Here is a 23340-nt window from a genome sequence, read left to right as displayed (position 1 = left end):
CCACCCATCCACACACCCATCCATCCATCTATCTATCTACCTGGTCAGACCCCAGCCAGGTGCTCCCTCTTCCAGCTGCACTTGTCACTCAGTTTGGTGGCAACCTGACTAGCCTTCCTTCCTGGGCTCATCTCCACACTTTGCCTCTTACATTGCCTATACAAACCATCTTTACAAGTGCACTCATTTCTCAAGGCTCAAAGCCAGAGCTGCTTCCTTGGGAAGATTTCCATGATGCCTCCAGGAAGAGGAGGCTCCACTCTCCCACACTGGTAGCTATCACTGTTAAAGAAGTGACCAATACTTCTTGAACTTGTCTCTCCAGGAAGTCCATCTCTTTCACTATATTGTATGTTCCTTAATGGCAAGAAACCCAGCCCCAGACTGAGCGCATATAAATGATCATAAAGCAGTATTTGTTGAAAGAACAAAAAAGAACTCTGAATCTATAGTCAAGTATCATGTAACAACAGGGAGGCCTTCTGAGAAATCACGATTAGGTGAATTTGTCCTGTGAACAACACAGAACACACATACATAAACCTAGATGTTGCAAAGTATGACACACCTTCTAAGCTACAAACCTGTACAGCATGTTACTGTATTGAACACTATAAACAAACTAACTGACACACAGTGGTAAGTATGTCCATATCTAAACATAGAAGAACTACAGTAAAACTATTAGGCAATGGGAATTTTCCAATTCCTCTATAATTTCACACAACTATCAACGAATATGTGATCTGATAGAGATATAAGTGTCACTGTGTGGAGTGCACTTGCATACACACATACACACACGCATATACATGGCGGTACCACAGTTAATGAATGCTTTTGTTTGTGAACAATTTGGTTCACAAATAGAAGTTCTGGGGAAGTTTTGTTCTTGTCTATGAACTCAGCCTTCGGTGACAAACGCGACTGTGGCCATCTTTCCTGCATGAACAAAAATGTGGTCATCTTTTCCAGAATTAAGGAACAAATTAAGTTTATGAACTAAGGTACCAATAAAATATATATTCATATATTTCATGTGTAAAACTCTGGAGTTGAACACTTAAATGCATATCACTAATATAATATATCATTAAATGTCTGAAGTTCAATGGTTATAAATTCAGCTGTCCAATGGGCATATTAATCCCTAACTCACAGAGTAGACACAAGGACTAAATAAGACACATACATGAAATGTTTAGTACAGAGGCTGGCATACTGAGTGCACTTCATAAAAATTAACCACATCATCATTGATCATTCAAGTAGTCAGGGAGATCACATTGACTCTATAGCTCATTCTTCCAAGACATAAGCTTATTTCCCGACTTTTTAATGGGAACTTTAACAAGCATTAACAACCATGCAAGGTCATATAATAGCTAGAGAGGCCGAGACAGTTCGTGTGCACTGTCACCTTGACTAGATTAAGGGATGCTAGAGAGAGGAGGGATCGGGAGGGTGCTGACTTCATCAGTGGACAGAGCCATTCGAGTCTTCAGAGCTGAGGAGAGGGAGCTGGGGCTTAGTGGGGGAAGTTGCTCTCTGGGGATCTTTTCTCTGGCTCTTTCTCCCTCTCTTCACTTCTGGGCTGCCATGAGGGCATCCAGTGTGCTCCGCCATGCCCTTCCACCATGATGTTCTGCCCACTCCAAGTCACAGCACTGGGGTCAGCTGACCACGGACAGAGATCGACCTTCACCCAACATAAACCTTCCTCCTAAAGTGATGTGTGTCAGGTATTTTGTGTCAGCAACACAATGACTAATACGGGGACAATTCAGAAAACTTAGGGTCAAGGCCTTCTTCACTACAGCTAAAGGACAAAATCTTGTTTCAGTAATCTATAGTCTGTGCAGGGGAATAAGGCCATAAACAGAGAAGAATTACTTCCGTACAAAAATGAATCATGAAAATCAAAGTGACAGAAGTAACAGCAAGTGCTCTAAACACTTAACTTCAATAATTATATTTACTGTAAATTATTTCTTTGGCTAAAACCACAAGAGAGAGACATACATATTTATTCATTGCTTTTAATTACAGGACAGAGTAATGTGACTTTATAAACATTAAGGATGTAGCTAATGAATATGCCATAACAGGTTTCAATTAATAGTAAACAGGTCTCATATGTGGTCTATTAGATGCTATTCTGATGCAGAATGTCTGAAATTTAATGAAATAGTTATGCAAAAAGGAAAAGGAAAGAAGACTGTTTACAATAGTATTTGGGGACAAATGAGAGAATGGATGGTTTACAAATGCTACCAATATGTAGTTGACATTTTTATTCTCAATTCATATTTATCTGTCATAAATAATGAAATCAGAAGTAACTTAGGGGTCTGATTGGAGCTAAACTCCCTTCTCAGAGGTACTAGAGCTAAAGGGAAATGTAATAAGGAAACTAAATATATAATTTCTAATAACTTTACTGTAAGAATATTAAATTTCATATTAAAACACAATTTATTTACTGGCCAAACTATGGAGCAGTTTAACACAGTATGAATATATTCTTTTTTTTTTCAAAATTTTATTGATAAACAGATAGCAATGAGACAGTTTCAAATCAAATCGGAAGTACAGTTTCAACAAATAACACACTGCATATATTCTTCTTAGCGGTTAATTGCTGTACAAGATGCGGACATGAGATCCTATTTACAAACACCATTAGAACAAATCATTCTATTCATTAAGAGTGAATATATTCTTTGCAATGTAATTAAAATAAGTTAGGGCCAGCCAGATAGCTCAGTGGATTAAAGAGCCTGCTTAGGCAGACTCAGGGGCCAGAGGTTCGATCCCTGGCCTGCTGTGCCAGCCTTGTCCCCAGGGTGCCCTGAGAGGGCCATTGAGACTGGGCATGGTGGTGCATGCATGATTTCCCAGTGCTTGAGAGGTTGAAAAACAGGAGGTTCACTACAAGTCTCATCTACACAGTGAGACCCCGTAGACCCTGTACTAGATACATTAAAAAGAAAAGAAAGGAAGAACCAACAAAGCTCCAAAAGTCCTTCATTCAATAATTTCTATATTTATCATTAATTTCATTATCATGATTTTGTTTATTTCATAAAATCTGGTGAAATTTTTATCAGGTGAGGTGAAATCTATCATGAATGTTGAACTCTCACCCAGGAACGTCCTTCTCATTCATCCGAGTTTTTCTTCCAGTGAGCCTTGTTTCTGGTGTCCCTTCCTCTGTGATGCGCTGTATTTTTCCTGTCATGCAACTGCCTGTCTCCCTTTCCTAGAATGTGAGTCCCTTTGGGGTCTGACCCACTCCCCACAGAGCTCACAGCCACCTACTCAGTTCGTTGGCAGCAGGCATTCTCAGGAACTCCTGGTCCACTCTGTCAGTGTGTGTGCAATCCTGCTACAGGATATGGAGGGAAGGCCTCTAGTTGTGATGTAAAGATTAAAGTAAAAAACAAAAAACAAAAAACAAAAAACAATCCTGGTTTTTAGTGAAATGAAACTCAGAGCATTTCAACTTCCAGATGCATCAGTGTTACATAAATGATGTTGAAACCATTTTAAAAAACAGACATGCTGCACATTTTCCTGTCTGAGAATTCATCTGAAATTACCAAGTTGCACAGGGCCCTCTGGGTGTGCAGCGAGGTACTGATTCCATATGCACGCTGAATGGAAATCAGGACCCAGGCTGGGCCCGCGCCACATTCCCTTCTGCTGTCCAAGCAGATCACAGAGCAGCCTGGCCAGCAAGTCGAGGAGGAAGAGTACCAGCCCCAGGAACCCCAGGACTCAAAGGCACCACCTGACTTCCCTATTCCATGTTTATCATAGTCCCCATTCCCTCATGGGTCCAGTCCTGATAAAGCAGCCCTCAGTTTTCCAAGAACAAACCTGAGCTGTGACAATCTGCCCGGCTGCGTGCCTGTGACGTCATCATGCTTGAGCCGACTCCTCCCTCACACTGAAGGCCACACGGTGCTCAGAAGGGAACAGGGAACAACAGAAGGAACAAGTTTCTCCTAATAACCGACGCATGCTGATGGTCCACATTCAGAAGTATTAGTCATTGTTGGGAAAATAAAATGGATTTTCCAAGAGATCGCTGAGCCTTATTTAATGCATTTTCTTTCTTTCATGCTTCAAGATTTTCCAGGCCTTTGAGGAAAACCCATACAGACAGCATTCTTCTCCTACCTATCTAATGCCGCTTGGCAGCTACGCCCACCTCACCCTACCACCGCTGCCACCCGAATGACCTGAGTGTGTTCGCCATTGGAATCACACCCTCTGACCAGTCCTGTGTGACGTCAAGATGCTGGAGACTGACAAAGCACTGCATTAGATAATTCTTATGTGAGCGGGGCAAGAAGGGAAGTTCTGGTGCACAGCATCATTTGTAAAGTAGTTGGACTGAGCGGGTGGTGGTACACATCTATGATCTCAGCTGCTCCACAGGGGCAGCAGGAGGTTTGCAAGTTCGAGGCCAGCACTGGCAGTGGAGCAAGGCCCTATCTCACAAAGGACCATGGGCGTGACTCTGTGCTAGAACACGGGCCGAAAAGGAGCAAAGTCCTGGGTTCAATTCCCAATATGGCAATAAAGAAAAGCAGTACCAACTTGTACAAAGGTTGAAACCTGCAGCAGAAAGCAAGCAACCCATATATAACTTATGAATCACAACACTAAAACGAACACCCAGAAACCTACCACCCTATTTAGAACTTTACATTACCCAAACTGATACAAACACTTACGTGCTACTTCTCTGAAATAGCTCACGAGTTCTCCAAGATACTAACTGCTGTCTTGAATTTTGTGTTTATCACCTTCTAAGATATATAACTTACTTTTAGTAATATTTAAGCCTGAGGGCCGGGGATATAGCTAAGTGACATAAGTGCCTGCCTGGCAAGCTCAAGGTACTGAGTTCAAGTTCAATCCCTTGTACAAAAAAAAAAAAAAAAAAGGCTGATGACTAATTCTTTCACATTGTGTGTAGTAGTTTGCAATAGTTTTTTTCCACATACTATTGTTTCTATGATTTAACAATGTTATGGCTGGTGTTTGTAGTTTGTTCATTTTTCAGTACTATATAATACTCTATTATTATATTATTTAACTGATATGTTTGGCCTAACTATGCCTTTGCAGTCAGTGGAGCAGTGAAGTGTGGCTCAACACAGCCTCCATAGGTAATAAACTATTCTCTAACTCAGTGTACAAACAAATTATGATCTACTATTACAAGGAGTATACGGTTGTAATTGAAGTAGTCAATCTTCAGCCAGTCACGAGCTGTTGACTAAGGTCCACAAGGTTATTGCCAACTGCAGCCAATCAGATTGTTTCCATACGTCACTTCCTCTTGTCTGCCTGTAAAAGTAGCCTGCATATGGTATGGGGCAGGGCATTCTAAGTCACCATCCTCTGGAATGCTGCCCAGTTCTAGAACCTTTTTCTTGCTCTAATATACTTTGTTAAATTTAACTCATCTCAGTTTTTCATTTAACAGTTTCACAATGTGAATATATAGTTCCCTATATTGATGGACTTAAATTTTTTTCAACTTCTATTTTTTTCCCTGTTAGAAATACGTCGTGTTCATTAAAACAACGCATGCACGCACAGCTTTCCTTGGCACGTATGACTGTTCATTGTTACATAATAATGCCGCCCTATTCTCCAAAGTGACTATATCAGTCTATACTCCTACCAGCGGTAAAGCCCATACATTATAAAATGGATCCATTCTTTTAGAATCAAGGAGACTTATCTGGGCTAAACTCATTTCATTTGAGAGGCGCAAGTTATGATTATCTATATAGGAGAAAATATACTTCTCTCTCCTATTGGTGAGTTGACACTTTGTGTATCATTAAATGTAACAAGTGAATTACTTCCTAAAGTCGGCTTATTTTACCACCCTCAAATGTGACATTAAGTAACAACTTAGAGTGGACAGAGGTGAGCAATGTGGAGGCTCTGGGGGCATTTATTTCTCCATTATTCAACCCTTAAGGTGGCTGTCATGGGTGTCAAATAATGCCACTACACATGAGGCCACAGAGGCCAAACCTGCCCACTCGAACCAGGAAATCATGTACAATTCTACAGTACCATCAATGATGAAGAATTGAGGCATTTTAAACAATTTCTTCAATACTAGTGAGAAGCAGGAAAGCAAAGTTGAAATAGAAGAGGAAAAGCATTGCCTTTATTTTAGAGTAGAAAATTTAAGCATTTCTGTAATTGTGTTTTGCAAGACCTGGGCTTGGGAAGAGATTCTCTCTGCTTAACACCAAGCTCAGAGCTTACGGCTCTTAAATCTTTGGTCCTGGCTTATACGGTGAGCTCCCTTTGGATCAAAGCTACATCATTCCTCCTGCTCACCCACACACCTTGCTGGGTCTGAGGGCAGGGTTAGCAAGCAATGGGCACCAGAAGAGGCAGAGAATGAACGACACACGCAGGTCTCACTGGTAGAGCAGGGCCCCACTGTTCTACTTGAGCAGCAGGGGGCATGGCGGGGTGGGGGGTAGCAGCGGGTGGGAAGCAGGCAGCCTGGGCCAATCCTATTCTCAGTCCTTCACCTTCCTCCCCCCAGGCCACTTCTTACCCTGTGCACAAGGTATTGACCACTGCTCTCTCTTTCCTTCTGCATTCTAGTCTCTTTTCTACAAGTTCGATTCCTAGGCAGGGAAACAGCCAAGAGGCAGGGATGGGAGAGGAAGAAGCTCAGAGGCTTCGAAATGCATGGTGGGGGTCGCTGGAAAACTGCTTGTTTTCCAGAAAAGTAAGGCAAGCAAGTTCTGCTAGTGCCTGCTTAGTGTCCTACCTGAAAGTTTTTGGTAGCTATCAGCGTAGTTGCCTCTGATTAGATTCTCACGTTTTAATTAAAGCGAGGCCTTATTTTAATCACACTTTTCAGGCTAGTAAGCTGGAGTCCAGCCAGGCAACGGGGAGGGTGTGAGCCTCTCCTTGGTGGAAAGCTTTCACACAACAGCGTCATTTATTTTCTGCTGAAAGTGTAGTTTTTGAAAAGCCAGCCTGTTTTGATATCTACTATCTGTGCTGGGTACCTGCAAAAATGATGGGGGGAAAAATGGGTCTGTAACCTCAGGTGAGACTCCAGATGATGGACAGCTTTCAAGATCAGCAAAAACAGGAGAAAGCGTCCCGTGTTGCAGGAGCCCTTTGGAGCACCGGGATGTAAAGATCCGGATAGAAGACTGTCATTTTCCACAACTACAAAAATCTTTTATTTGGAAATGACTTTGTATCTCGAATGTTGAGCTAAAAGTGTGTCTGGCTTTTTGTTCAGCGACGAGACGATCTTTTCAGGCGAATTATGGTGCTCCATTCTAAGTGCTTAATGAGCGACTAATTAGTCCTCCTCCCTCCTCTTTTAAGCTCCTATGGGAAAAGAGGTCAGAAACTACTTCCTCCCCAAAGCACCCGGTGGCGGTGGCATCGACTACTACTGCAGCGTCTGTCAAAGGGCGGCCCTTTGTGAATCGGGGCAGGCAGAAGGAGGCACTTCACCAAGGGCTCTGACTCCAGCTACCTGGCAGGCTCAGCGCACAGAAAAGCCAAACACTTATTATAAGATCTCACAGGGGAGCTGTTGAAACAGGCTGGACCACCCACCCACCCACATAATGCCCACCTCGGGGACTCCTTCCTCTTTGTCCTGCCCTGGTTTGTCCCTGATCAGGTGCCCAGAATGCCACACTCACCTGCAAGGTGCCAGCGGAAGCCCTCTGAATTCCATGGCAACCCATGGGCCTTCCTGTCTGCAAAACAGGCACCCCGAGAAGAGCGACACAGCTCTGAGAAACCAGTGGCAGTGGCTCCCAGGCAGCCCGTCAGGGACTCAGCTCCTACCTTTCTCCTGGAGGTACGGAGAGCAAATTAAAGGTCAGAAACACCTCTGGTAGAAAAGGGAGAATTCCTTTGGGCTTGGTAAGGGAACCTTCCTCGGCAACAGTCCGTGTCTCCAAGGTGTTGGATGCACTTGCATGCTCACCCTTGTCTCTCGGCCCTGCCGGGCCTCTCAGACCACACCTTTTTCTGGTCACAATTATGGCAGCAATGCCTAGGAAAATTTTCCCTCCCTGTTCCATGAATGCCTAACGTGTTTGCGAAAACTGCTGGTCCCTGACAAGCTGCACGAAGCTATTTTCAATGGAAGGGGAAGTCTGCTCCTAAATGCCAAATGTGGCATCGTCGAACCTATGGGGAGGGACGAGGCTGGAAGGGAAACGTCTGGGCTCCCAGCACGAGCTCAGGCTGCACTGGGGGGACACATATGTCTGGCCAGGGGCAGCAACAAGAGGCAGCTGAGCTCGAAATTGTGCTGGAAGTTGAAGTGCACAGTCTGGAGTGAACACAATGCTAGGAACGACCTAAGTAAAAAACATCAAGATGCTGCACGCGCACGCACCAATCCCCATAATGAACAGATTTACTGAATCCTGCCAGCATGTGCTAATAAAAACCAAAGCATGATGCTTTAATGTATGACGTGGTTAGTGCTGCACACTACAGAAGCCGGTGCTTATGTGGCATGGTTTCCAGAGCACGACCTTCCAAAGACTCGCTGCTACCTGACATGCCATAATCAGATGTTGCATTTAAAGATTCTCTCTCTCTCTCTCTCTCTCTCTCTCTCTCAGGCTAGGAATATAGCTCAGTGGTACAAGCACCTGCGTGGCAAGTGCAAGGTCCTCAGTTTGATTCTCTCTCTCTCTCTCTCTCTCTCTCTCTCTCTCTCTCTGTTTCTCTGTCTCTCTCTGTCTCTGTCTCTCTGTTTCTTTGTCTCTCTCTGTTTGACTCTATTTCTGTCTGTCTCTGTCTCTCTTCTATCTGTCTCTGCCTCTCTATTTCTGTCTCTCTGCTTCTCTCTCTCTCTCTCTCTCTCTCTCTCTCTCTCTCTCTGTCTCACTCCTCTCTCTCTCTCTCTTGCTCTCCCTCCCCATATGTGCTACCTTGTCCATGGGACCTCCAGATACCCCACATAAGTATTTTTTGAGGGCAGTTATTATTTACTGCCCTCACTGTGCAGTTCAAGGGCTCTCAAGTGAGGTGCTGTCAGCTGCCTCCGAAAGCTAAAGTTCAATTACGGATATAAAAGTGCATGGGCCACATCATACAGCAGGCCATAGCAGGCTCACAGGTGAAGACAACACGTGGCTGCCAACCTCCCGGAGGCCAGCAGAGTGGAGATAGAGCAGCAGGAACAAAGGGCACCTGTGATAGCATCTGTTTCACAGGCAAGGCGAGGTCAGCTCGGCCACAGCTCAGAGGACTGAGACTGATATTTTGGCAGTGTTGACCACTGGCAAGGCTGGGATCTGTGACCATGACATCTAGCCAAGAGTCACACCTCCCTCCTTCCCAGGCTCTCAGGCTGGGAGATGAGAATGCAGGGGCACGGGCAATGATGTCCCACTGGGAACCCTTCAAGGCAGGGGGAGCACAGGCAGGGGAGGCAGCAGGACTAAGGATCAGGTGCCCAATCAGGTCCGCTGCTGACAGAGGGCTGGCCATGCTCAGGGGTGCAGCTGTGGTCTCCCCTATTCCCCCTATGCACCATGGCCACGCATCTCATTCTGGAGAGGGCAACTGCTGCCTTCCAGGGCATGGATGGAGCATCTCACCCCGCACTCAGGGCACGGGCCACAGAGAGCACAAACAGGTGGGGTGGGGTGGGATGGGGGTGGTTCTAAAGCAGGCTCTGCAGAAATCTATTTTTAGGTTGAGAAAACGTTCAAAATCCCAAAGACACTACTCAGGGATAAGATCTCCAAAAATATCCACTATGACCTCCCATGAAAAACAAGGTGAATGGGTAGGAAAGACAGGGCTCTCTCTTTAAAAATAATAAACAGTCACAACCATCACAAAGAAGGTCATATTATTTAGAAACACTGCTCTTGTCTAGACACCAGCTCTTCTGTCTCCCCACCAGCTCTGCTTGGGACCAGTGACAGGCAGAACACACCGGGAGGGATCTGACGGGGTCCATCGCTACAGTTTTACTGGAATTCAACTTGGATTCAATTTTAGGAAATCTCAAAATACAACACTTGGAACCAGTGATATATGTTGTACATAGGAATCTCCTAAATGCAGCTTATTGTAAATTTGTGGCTATTATCTTCTATTTAATAACCAAAGTTAATATTCTTGGGATCACATGCTATGTATTATTGGCAATAAACTGAAAATTTTCAGTCGATCCTTCCCTAGTCCTTTGGTATACCTTGGGCCACTCCCTTCTTCTGATAACGAACTGCACGAAGGATGTAACCCAATTTTAATACTATCTAAACAAAGCCACAAATAAATAAAAGCACTGTACAGTGTTCCCTGAAGCCAAAGGAAATGACTTCGGAGTACACACATCCCTGATTACACCCTATTAATACAGATAATTAAAAGTTGAGTGTATAATAATATTAAACAGCAGGCACAACTTTCTGCAAATCTTCCCCGGTATTAGCTATGCAAAAACACTGACTGGATGTTTAACGCTAATCAAATTCATCTCTTCTTAAGAGCAAGTGTAGCCTAAAAGGAATGCTTTGAACAGAAAGCTCCACTATTGTCTGATTATTCTAAATTTAAAGCTCCAACAAAGGAAAGGATTATTCTTCTCGAGGTTCAAGATTCATGAGAATTTGGTAATGAAATTCCTTTAGAAGAATAAATAAAAAAATTGCTATCTACAAGCTGCCAGTGTTTCATGCCTGTATAGTGTTTTTACATCGAAGTCACCACTCATTCAACAACAACTGTTTGTTTGGAATAAACGAGTGAAAGCAACCGTCCCAAAATACTTCACAAGTTTCATCACCTATAATTTATGAATCAGGAAGCAAGTTCAAATCATCCCCCAACGTACAGGCTGAGGCGAGTTAAATGTCAGCGTTGACAAGAAGAGCCAAAGCCAGACCTGGAAACTCAAGTCACGTCCTGTGAGTCTAAGAAAATGACCCAGCTGCCGGAGCTTGTTGCTGGCTGCGGTTACCTCTCCGCACACACTGAGCACAGTCTGGGTAGGAATCAAGCCTAGGCCAGGTGAGGTAAGATTAAGGAAGCACACAAAGCCAGGCTTGTTCCTGAGATTACACAGGTAGCCCCTGAAGAAAAGAGTCCTGCACCTTACCCAGCATGAAGGCTGAAAATTCTTAATATTTCAGTACGTTGACATTTTCACTCCTGTGCAGCACATGGAACAAACTACGCATGGGCACACCAACAGCAGAAGAATGTATGTGCTGGGCACCGCAAAAGAGGTGGGGCGCAGGGCTCCCCATGAGTAAGGTCTCTTTGTCCCACGACACTTGTCATAACCATCTTTTTCCATTCTGACCTCAAACAGGACAATCCAAAAGCCAGACAGCACTTCTGATCTACTTGTTTCAACTGAGAGGAGACACACAAGTAGAAGAGTTTTGCAAATGGAATCTATCTGGTGCATGGGAAATTCTCATGTCTTTCAGGGTGAGGGGTCTCAAATTATAAATCTTACAGATTTTTAAATCTGTATCAAAAAACTTGCAACTTTTCTTATCCCCCGTCTAAGCTGTCCTTCGTGTGCTGCCCGTGTGCTGCCCTAAAACACAGCAACTACCTGACTGCCTAGTTTTTGGGTCGCAGAGGAAGGTTGGCAGAGAGGCACAACTTCACCTATAGGATGCTTTCCCTTCCGTCCCCAGGGGGCCTCCCCGCTTGGCCCTAGAGCTTTCTGCCCTGTAATTCTTTCCCATCCCCTCCAACATTAACTCTAGTGAAACATCACATTGTTTCAATATGAATACACTTCACTCACTTACCCCACCCAGCAATCTGTACTTTAAACCTTTTAATTTTTAAAGTGAAGCATCAGAAGCTTCCCTTTCCTTTACATTCCAGCACCAGCCAGCAGCCAACATTTCGGATGAGGAAGCAAGATAAGGGAACTCTCCCTGCTCCTGCAAGCTTATTTTGCTTCGAGTTAAGGCCTGCCAGAAAGATGGGAACGATCTGAAATCACAGACCAGGTACACATCCCACTACAGCTGCGGGCTGACTATCTCACTGAGCCTCAGTTACTCATTTAGGAAAGAGAAATAATCATAACGTAATGAAATATGGTTATTATGAGACAATGACATTCGGTGCCTGGCAATGCTACCTCAAAAAGCACTCTCAGAACACAGTGACTTCCAAGTGCAGTGAAGAGCAGCAGCCCTGGGGTTGACCAGGTGCCTGGAGCAAAGAGACCCTGATCCCCCCACAGCCTCAGAGCTTGAAGTCCTAGGGTCCTGCAGCCAGGCACCCCCTACAGGTAATTTGAGGGATAGCCCTTCCCACAGTTAACCATTATCCATTTCCAGCCCTCTTGTCCAGCTGGACAGGGGAGCTGCCCTTCCAACTCCTTGTATCTCTCTTCTCCTATCATCCCACTATCCCAGGGAAGATGGAACCAGTGGGGAGGAGGCAAGGTATGGCCCAGGGTGGGATCCCAGGAAGCAGTGCTGAGATCTCAGCGGTCTCTCTCTAGGTCACAAGGGGAGGAGACAGGAGAAACAGAGGGCCAAGTTGCACAGTCCTGTGTCTCTGCCAGGGATTTCCAGGTGGGCATCAGGAAATGCCAACTCCTCTGGAGGAGGGGGAGCTGGCAGGACAAGTCATGGAGGGGAGTCCACAGACGGATCCAGGGTTTGATTGTCCTCTAGTAGGATGTGGATACAGTCTTGTAAGCAAGCGTGATGGGTGGAGACGGTGGGAAGTGGCTGAGAATGCTTCTCCAGATGCCTTGCACAGGCTGAGTATATAGTGCAGTGGTAGAACACTCACTAGCATGTGCAGGCCCTGGGCTCCATCTCTATAGTCCCGCTGGAAAAAAAAATCACCTGAATAAAAAGATAAAGAACAGTGGAATACGGAAGATGCTCTGTACTTAGGTTTCAGCAAAGGCCAAAGAGGAAAGCCCAGGGTTAGAGGCAGGCCTGGGGACGTTTGCATGTTACACATGTGAGTGAGATGACATGCACATTTATCTAACATATACCTCATCAAGAGAAAGTGCTAAAGCCCTCAGAAAACAAGGAGAAACAATAAAAAGTATCATATTTTTATAAAAGTAATACAAATTACAGCCACTTATGCAAACTTCTTGTAATACTCAGTTTTCAGGCAGCACAACATCAATTAAGTGTATCTTGAGCTATGTGTTCCATTAACTCATGCACATTACATTTTATGACAACATTAAATTCGGTTTGTATGTTCAGGCTTCCTAGTCTATGTGATGCATATGACTACAGGACCTCAGGGAGATCCCTAATTAACCCTTTCGCAAGGGCAGAAACCAAAAGGGTGGGACTCCTCAGGGCCACAAAAGCACTAGTTTACAGCAAGGCAGGGCATATAAGAGGCTGCCCCAGATCCCCTTGGTACGGCTCCATGGTTATTCTTAAAATCCTGTGTGCTGACACAGTCCTTCCTCTCTTGCTGTGTGAGGCCCCCTTGCCCACAATGTGGCATTATTCAAAGAGAAGGTGAAATAGATTTATACACTTTGGGGTAAGGTGACACAGGCACTGAGATGCTGGCTAGGCAACATCTGGTTAATAAAGATATTCAGAAGATATCTGGAAGTTAAGGTATCGTGGAAAGAGGGTTGGAAGGAGAATCAATGTGTTGCAACAGGAGGAAAAAAAAAATGTTATCCAGCCAATAGCTTGGAGCAAGGGAGAAAAACTGGCCAAGAAATTCATTTTAATCATAAATGAGTCTTCTAATGACAGTTATTCCAAGAGCTGTAGAATTAGACACAAGTATGCATGAATATATCTACTGCACCATACAGGCATAATCAGTATGCAAAATTCAGTCAGCCAGAGATCGAACTCAGGACCTTGCACTTGCCAGGCAGGTGCTAAGGCCCTGAGCTATCTCCTAGGCCCCAGTACTGTCTTTACATAATTTGCTCACAGAGCACCGCTAAGAAATCCTCACTGCTGAACACCTATGCTGGGTGTGTGGATGAAAGAAAGCGTTTCCATCATCAGGTGTAAGTTATTTCATGGGTGACCTTGGGAAGCTCATGCCAGTGTGTTAGGGTTCTATTCACAGGCAACGTCAATTCAGAATGCTAGTGTGAGGGGTAAGCAGAAATCTAAAAGAGCTGCAAAAGCCAAGCCTGTCTCTTCCTGATATGTCACAACGCATGAAAGAAGTACATCCATCTGCCTCAGGCCACCATGTCAACTGCTGGAAACCACTGCTTGTTTTAGAGCGAAATGTTTTGGTCACTTGGGGTCACGGGCATTCCCGAAGCACTCCCTCTTAGTCTCCGATGGTGGTGCACTGCTCATTCTTCACGTTCCAAAATCTCCAAGAAGTTCATCACAGACACTGACGTGATGGCCTGTCTCTCTGGTCACCTACGCTCCCGTCTGAGGCACCCCTGAGCACAGAGGGGAAGGATACTATGGGTTTTGGAAGAAGCCCAGTCCGTGGACAAAAGCCCTTCAGAATAGTGTAGAATCAAGCAATTCTACATCTGCCATGTTACCATGTCTCTTTCCTATATCGTTTTGTCAGTAGAAGCAAGATTAAAGGCTCGTCGGAAAGAGAAATGAGGGATTTCTACATATGCTGCCAGCAGATCCCCAGGCAGCAGTACTACCTTTGTCTACCTGCCCATCTGTCACACACACACGCACACGCACAAAGGCACAAGTCTGTGTGTGTGTGCGCGCACGCATGTGTGTATGCATGGTCCAAGGCTTCTCTTTTTCTGAGTCACCTTTGTTGACAATGTTTGCAGCTGGACTGGCGAGAATGGAGAAAATGTAAGTCAATAAATAAAGCTCCTCGGGGTTCATTAAGCCTCTGATCCACCCTCTGCTTGTGTGCACTTCACTTCTATTTTGTTCTTTCTTCTTGGGCTTAGAAGTGGAGAGAACTGGGGTTTTTTTTTCCTTCCTCTTAGACAAAGACATGTGATACTATTGTTCTTTGTTTCCTTAAAATGTGTTGGCCTTCCTGCTCTCCCTGGTAAGAGAGGGCCTTCTAGGATCACTGACGCTTCTAGGCTGAAGCAATTATCTGCTGAACAACCAGAACTCAGCTACAAATGCCACCAGGAGAGGTGCAAAGGCTGAGTCTGGCATCACTTTGAATCCTAAGCACCCTTGCAAGTGGAGTGACTGGCTGGCAGTTGGGTGCTGCTCTGCTCCTAATTGGCCCATGCAGCAGGACACTCCTGGGGGCCATTACAGAGACACAGGTGTAGCTTAAGAGGAGATGAAAGCCATGCATCTAACAATGTAAGGCAGAGTCTAACTTTTATCAACTACTTTATGCACTAAGTGTCCTGGGGGAGTTCATTATATAAGAGAACTCCATCAGTGTTTCTGTAATATTCACAGCCCTTCTCTTTGTATTGTATAAATTTCGCTCTTTGTCTTTCAAACACATCAACAGTCTGCACATCGGTACTGGTGGTCGGTACTGGTAGTCGGTACTGAGGAAGGAGACACTGGTGCTGGGAAAGAAAAGAGGGCACCAATCTTAATTTCACATTGAGACATTTTGCTAGATAGACCACAGAAAGTGTCACAGAAAAGGTGGGAGCAGAAGTGTGACTTGTGGGGCCAGCAAGATAGCTCAGCGATCTAGACAGCCTCTTTAGGCAAGCTTAGGCAAAGTGTGCAGGGATCGTGATTTGATCCTAGGCACTAAACGCCACACCAGCCCTGCCCCTGCCCCTGGCCCAGCAGGCCACCAAAAAAAAAAAAAAAAAAAAAAGAAAGAAAGAAAAGAAAAGAAATGCAACTTGTGACTCCCTCCTGCAGAAGCATGAGCGCTACAAGGAAAAGCAAAAAAAGGCTCCAGCAGCACCAGTAAGTCGCAGTCCTAATGTGGAGGCATGCATGTTGGTGGTGAGGGCGAACAAGTCACAGTGGATCCCTGGCACTCTCTGGGACCTTGGTTGCCCAGATCCGGGGCACAGTTAGGAGAACTAAGCAGAGATAGGGCCACGCCCTTGGCTATCAGGTGCGACGGAGGCCATCTCTCTTCCAGGTGAAGAAGTCAGTCACAGGTGCCCAGGGGACCTTCAGTGAAACTAGGGCCAGGGAGGAGCTCAAAATGAGAACACTGTCCCTTGCACAATGGTTGCACCCATTGGCAGCAGCAAGCAGCCACCGAGGAGCCCTGCCAGACACTGCCCACGGTGCAGACCCCTTCGGCCTGCACAGCCTCTGGCACACGCACACACTTGGCTCGGTAGCTTTTACGAACCAAGCCTCCCTCAGAAGCTGGAGCACAGGAGCATCACCTTGGCCTGAAGGTTCGGGGACCATCTCAGGACAAACAGAAGGCCTGGCAAGGAAGAAAATTATCAGCATCCCAGGGGAAAGGTGGAGAAGCGCAGTTAACCAGATCCCTAAAGTGGAAAAAGTCAGGCTCCCATCTGAAAACAGAAGAAACACAACACCTGAGTATTTTAGATGGTGAAAGGTTTGGAGACAGTATGGGAGCTAATAAATAACAAATGCACCCTCTGGAATCTAACGAACAGTAAGAAAATCATAAACTTCATAAAACTATTATTTGAAAAAGGTCTCTATTTCACTAAACTTAATTTTAACTTAATTAAACTTAATTTTAAAAAAGAAAAAAAAAGATGTGGTTTAAAATATTTACCACATATGCAACCAGACCATATAAATTGAAGATAATATAGTTATAAAAAAGGCTTCATGTTATCTAGATAATTTTGTAAGAAAAGTTACAGAATATTTTAAAAGACTAGTTAATGGAACCCAAGTATCTCTATGCCTATATTTATCTTTCAAAAAACAAGACTTCCAAAGGAGAATAAAAATATGTTCATTCCTCCTGAAGCAGGGAGAAACTTGTTCAATAAGCTCGTTGAGACTGCTCACACTGAAATATAGATCCTGTCTGATACACTGGAGTCAATAAGATTAAACGTAATGTATTATATGAATATCATTAGAGAAAAAAATTCTATGTGAGTGGAAGCAGGTAGAACTATCAAGGAACTAGAAAAGCAAAAGGAATAAAAGGATGACAAAAATTAGAGCAAGTATATCAACACTGAAGCCAGGAGTTAACTCTCTTTAAAGAAATAGAAGAATCTCAGATACAGTTATAAACGAAGAACAACCTTATGCTGTGTGTAAGGAGCCTGTAACAGATAAAAGGAACAAGACTGAAGCAAGGAAATAACAGGAAACTGCACTTTTGATAAAGAGTGACAGGGTGTTAAGATAAAATCAGTATTAAATAGCTAAAGCAGTAACTAAGAGTGAATTATTTAATGACTAAAGTCACATTCCAAAGAAAAGTCACCATTCTATGTACTAAGATAGCATAGTACGGGAATATATGAAGGAAAACAGGCAGAGATTCAGACATGAAATTACATTACTAAAATATACTCTCACACTTTTAATCCTCGGGAAAGTAATCAGATGAACATTTAACAAGAGCCCAGAAGAGTAAGAAAAATAATAAATACAGCTGATTTGATGCCTGGAGAAACCTGTTAATTGCAGCAAGCATCTTCTACATGGGGGCTTGCTGGACATTAACAAAAACTAATCATGTGTGAGGGCATAAAGAAAATGTCACAGCCTCTCTGTGTCCGTGACCACACTGCAACAAACTCATTAACAAGCAGAAACATCAACAATTTGAATTAATGTGTAGATTTTAAAAATAGCTTTCTACGTACGTGCAAGATCCAAGGCATAATCAGTTATGCAACTGCAGACCATGACCAGAAAGATCATGTGGCCTTATCTCTTACTTTATGTATCAAAGTGCAGGTAACTTACAGTCAGGCAAACATCTTGTGCGTTTTCATCATGAGGAAAATTTGGGGGTCTTTTTATTAATTTTATTGAGAAATAAACAGCAATGAGACAGTTTCAAAACTGATTAGTAGGACAGCTTCAATAATTAATACATTGCATATTGTTGTCTTCGTAGTGGTTATTCATAGTACAAGATGCAGACATGATATCCTGTCCAAACACTATTAGTACAAATCTTTCTTCTCATCGAATTAAGAGAAAGTAGCTGTATAGCTATCCTATTTTGTATATACAGATACAAAATGGTTGTTCATTTGTATCCCCTTTTCTTGTTTAGTTTTGTCAGAGAAGCATATTCTACTGTCATTTAAATATTGTAGGTACGTGAATTCAGCAAAATATTCCAATATAGTCCAGTAGTCCATAATAGTAGTGGGTTATCCGTAGGACTGGCAATGTCAGAAGTTGTTGACTTGAGCCTTCTACAGCTCAGCATATTAATATGGCTTTACTTTTCATATGTTGTTTTCATACTTTTCTGCTGGATGGTTAAGACCAGGATAAAAACCAAGACCTACATAACAAGAAATGTAACAAGATCAACTCAAGAAATTAGAAAAAGCAAGGAAAGTTAAAGAAGGCAAAAAGAAAATAAAGCTCACAAAAAGAATGATGGAAGCATAAAAGTTTAAATAAAAATGTTTCACAACATCAGGGCTGGTGAGATAGCTCAGCGGTCTAAAGCAGCTGATTAGGCAAGCTTAGGCAGGCACAGAGGACTGCTGCTCAGGGTGGGCTGAGCCAGCTTAAAAAAAAATTCAAAACGTGATCTTAAATATATACAAAATTAAAACAACTTTGTTACTAAGTAATCTAATGTTCCAAAACACAAATGAACTATATTAGAACAGAGAAGCAGGACAAAACCACAAATGTTAAAGAAATTCTCAATTTTAAGGACGTCCCATATTTGACTCTACACTAATCAATATTCAAAATATTTCTAGGAAAATACAAATGTTTTAATATTGCTTTAAAAAGTAAAATGTCTGATTTAAAATTACTGTACAAAAACATTTCAGAGAGTGAGCTTTTATATTGTATCAACCAAAAAAAGGACTGCAGTCCAATAAATTAGAGGCCCAATAATTTCAAATCTTCCAAGAATGGTCAGTTTCTAGGATGCATAAATTAAGTTATACAATTGACAGCATTACTAACTTAGCAGGAAAGATGTGATATGAAAGATGCTGAATAGACATTTTCTGGAAGATTCTGTGGGAATAGACATTGAAACATCAGACTACAATACTACTCATTTCCCATAACAGGAGACATTTACCATAAACCACATTTTATTAAAAGCTAAAACCAAGAATCAAGAATTAAATTAAAAAAAAAAAAGAATTAAATTCAGGGCTGGCACAAGCACCTGCCTGGCAAGCACAAGGTCCTGAGTTCAATTCCTGGCACCAAAAGAATAAAAAAAAAGTATTAAATCCTGAGGGCTGGGGAGCAGCTCAGTGGAACAGCACTTACCTAGAGCTCAAGAGGCTATGAGTCTGGTCATTGGCATAGCAAAATGAATAAATATATAAATAAATTCAGGAGTGAAGTCAAGTATGCTTGTTCTATCATCATTTGATATAATATTGGAATATTGTAGAAAAAATGAAAATAAGAACTACTCAAACGTAGGAGAAAATATTATCCTTGTTGGAAATGCTACCATTGCCTACCAGGAGCACCTAAGAATTAGCTTCCAGCCTCTTGACTTTAGTTAGATGAATAAAATGGCAAATTATTAGAAGATATGTATGCATGCACATACATGCATAAATACACCCATATGAATAGTTTTCCTAAAACCCAGCAATAGTCAACTGAAAATATAAAGGAAATAAAGAGTAAGCTCACAATTATGACCAACACTGTAAAATCTCTAAGGAAATCATTACAGGAATTGCTCAAGCCCTATAAAAATTTTACACAACACATTAGTACAGGGCAATGAAAGAATAAAACTGTGTGCCCGGATCAAAAGTTACAAGAATGTAAGTAAAAATTTCAATTCAGTCCGCATTAACATGTAATCAATTACAATTACAATTTATTGGCACAGAGAGGTTTGGTCACTCAATTTATTTTGAAGAGACACTTTAAAATCTGAGCATATTACTCTTCCATAATGTACACATGGAAGAATAAATGAGCAGGTTACAAATAGCTAGAAGTTTTGGAAAAAGAAATTACACAAGAAAATTTGCATGCTGTATTAAAAACTATTAAAATAAAATAGAATCAAGATGAAAGTGAAAAAATACAAAGATCAAGTGAATGGAATATAAAGGTCAGAAATATTCACAAGTCTTTAAAAATATTTCTTTATTTAAGTTCTTTCTGAGACATGACATGGTTTCCCCGTGCAGTCCAGGCTGGCATTGAACTCACCATGCAGCCAGATGGCTTTGAATTCTTGGCAGTCCTCCTGTCTCAGCCTCCTGAGTGAGTGCTAGGATTACAAGCATTCACCACCATGCCCAACTTTAAAAATATTTAGACTGTAATAAAGGTGGTGTATTCTAGCAAATGGTGAAAAAGAGTATTATATACTGTGAGAACAACCAATTAAACTCTTGTCAAAAGTATAGTAGATTCTCACATCTGAGCTCATACCCCACAATAAACTCCAAATATAAACCACGAGATAACAAAAGAGCTGTGAGAAATTATAGGTGAATATTTATCTGATCCCTGGGAAGAGAAGGCTTTTCTAGATATAAAAGAAAAAAAAAAAAAACCAGTTCATGTGTTTGGCTACACAGTTTGAATATTTATACATCAAAATCACAATGAATAATAGCCAGAGGAAAATATCAAAGGGGGAAAAGTTCAGGACTAATATCCTTAACACAAAATAAATCCATGTAATTAGGAGTAGAAGATAGACTCCCCAACACAAAATAAGCAGGAAACATGAATAACCAACTTAAAACAGAACTATAAAAATTAGAGTAAACACAAGAAAAATATCTAACCTTATGGAAAATCATACAACAAAGGCAAATTAAGACAAAATAATATAATAATTTTAACCTGTCAAATTGGCAAGATTTTTGTTTTCATTCTGCAATTGCAGTTCATGTTGTCCAGAGTTCAATCATATGAATATCTTTTTTCCATGGTGGGTGAGTGTTCAATTAGAGTAATTTAATCACATATATCAAAAACTTCATGAGGGTACTTATTTTTTGAGCTGATAGATTTCTTCTAGAAATGAATCCATAGGAAACAACCAGAAATATTCAAAAGTTGATACAACTTTGAGAAAAGCCCAACAGAGTGTTATTAAAAATACCAAAAAATCTGGAGACTTACATGTGTAAATCATGTATATCACAAATATAAGAGCTTTACTTTTGAGAAGTTACAAATATAAAAATATACAGGAGAGTGAAAACTTTATGGACTGTAAGATCACGAAGTGTGAAATTCAAGATGGCACCACATGTAGGCGACACATGGAGCAGGGACACATGGAGTAGGCGACACATAGAGTTATTCTCCCCACCAGGGCAATCAGAATAACTCTAGTTTAAGAATGTGTGTGCCCCATCCACTAAGCTAAAGTGAAAATGAACCAAAGACCTAAATATTAAAACAAAAACACTAAATCTACTAGAAGAGAAAGTAGGTAGAAATCTTGAAGACATAGGGTGTGTTTTATGAACAAAAACCAATCTGTGCCGGGAAATACTTTAAAGAATCAGCAACTGTGATCACATCTTATTGAAAAGGTTTTACACATCAAAAGCAATCCCAACTGAGTGAAAAGAAAATCCACAAATTGGGAAAAAATTTTAGCCAACTGTCCCTCAGACAAAGGACTTCTATCTAGAACACATAAAGAACTGAACAATAAATCAGAACCCCAAAATTCAAAGACTCGATCTAAAAATGGGCATCTGGGATAAATACACACTTCTCAAATGAAGAAATAAGAATGGCAAATAAACATACAAAAAAGGGTTCAACATCATTGGCTATCCAAGAACTTCAAATTAAAACAACACTGAGATTCCATCTCACCCCAGAAAGAATGGCTATCACCACAAAAATCAACCAATAACAAAAAGTGGAGGGCTTGCAGGGGAAAAAAGAACCCTTTCCCACTGTGGGTGGGAGTGTAGACTGGTACAACCACTAGGAAATCAATGTGGAGATTCCTCAGAAAACTCGAATTAGAGGTCCCATTCAACCTAGTCGTTCCCTTTATGGGTATTTTCCTGGAATAATTAAAAACATCATACCACAGTGATATATGTGTACCCAGGTACACATATGGGAAGCTGCTCAGTAGGAAAGAATAACTGGGATGGGGGAAAGCAGAAAAGAAGGAAGGGAAAAGAAAAGGAAAAATATATATATATGATAGCTAAAATAATTATATTACTAATTTATATTAGTTCATTAAAAGGAACAGTGTTTACATTGTTTAATCAAATCTTACATGCCTATATCTGGTAATCTAAGCAACTATTTTGAAGACAACAATATGCAGTACAATATACAATATAATAACCACTGTCAATTTCTTATCATCTTGTTTTGAAATTCTGTATCATTTTTATTTATTTATTGGTTTTAAAATATAGAAGAAAAAATAGTCTAAGTATAAATACTATTTAAATGGCATATACAGGAAATACGATACCAAGATTCCTTATTAATTCAGTACTGATATAGATGAGCTAGTTATACTGATGTCATTTGGTAGCAGATACATCAAATTTCAATTTTTTTAAATCTTTTTCGGAATCTGTACTAGATTTTATGCTCTAGAATATCAATTTTAAAACACAGTACTTGGTTCTGAAAAGAAAGATCTCTCCGAAAGAGCCATCCTACGCTGCGCTGAGCAGAGTGATGGTTCCCGACACCACGTGCTCATGACCTCATACATGTCACAGGTTATCCTTGTTGCGGCTCCTGCTCTTCCCTGTGGTACAAACTGTTCCTCAATGCCTATCAAAATAAATACTCTTTTTTAATTTCTCTTTTAAAAAGTGTGTGCCTTGCGACACAAAAAATGTTCACGATTGTCCCGTGGGTCATTTGTTCTTCATTTTTTTCCCCAAAAATAAATACATACCACTTGAGATAGATTAAAAAAAGGCTCTGGAGTCAGTCTGGCCAGCTTCAAATTACAGCTCTGTGACTCAAAGCTCTGCAGGGTAAGAAGACTGCTTACCCCTGCAGAGCCTCAACTTTCTCATCTGCCAGATGGGGCTACCAACAATAACTATGTTGCTGGCTTGTGGAGGCAAATGGACTTTATGATGTACATAAAAGCTTGACAACGCATGGCCAGGAGCTCAGAAAATAGTATTATGTTTCAGTCTCATCCTTTGGCTGCTGTGGCCCCAACTGTTCCTTGGCAGTGGAGTGGGAGTGCTGGAAACTCGCTGAAGATGCCCAGCCCCCTCCTGGGTGTTGGTTTCAG

General features: G+C 41.9%; 1 protein-coding gene across 6 annotated transcripts in view; it reads right to left on the bottom strand.

Annotated features, from left to right (window-relative positions):
- Positions 1-23340, bottom strand: part of Atxn1 (ataxin 1) — a 421514-nt gene that overhangs the window by 262330 nt on the left and 135844 nt on the right. Inside the window, exon 1 of one of the 6 annotated variants that reach the window (XM_004628338.3) lies at positions 16331-16442. The exons of the other annotated variants lie outside the window; for them this stretch is intronic. The gene's annotated coding sequence lies outside the window, so the exon portion shown is untranslated. Of the gene's footprint in view, positions 1-16330; positions 16443-23340 lie in introns of those variants that run through there. 6 annotated transcript variants of the gene reach the window in all.

This window comes from Octodon degus, unplaced genomic scaffold, assembly GCF_000260255.1.
Source record: "Octodon degus isolate 3935 unplaced genomic scaffold, OctDeg1.0 scaffold00023, whole genome shotgun sequence".
Classification (NCBI taxonomy): domain Eukaryota; kingdom Metazoa; phylum Chordata; class Mammalia; order Rodentia; family Octodontidae; genus Octodon; species Octodon degus.
The sequence above is the reverse complement of the archived record's forward strand: the minus strand, read 5'-3'. Positions and strand labels throughout refer to the sequence as shown.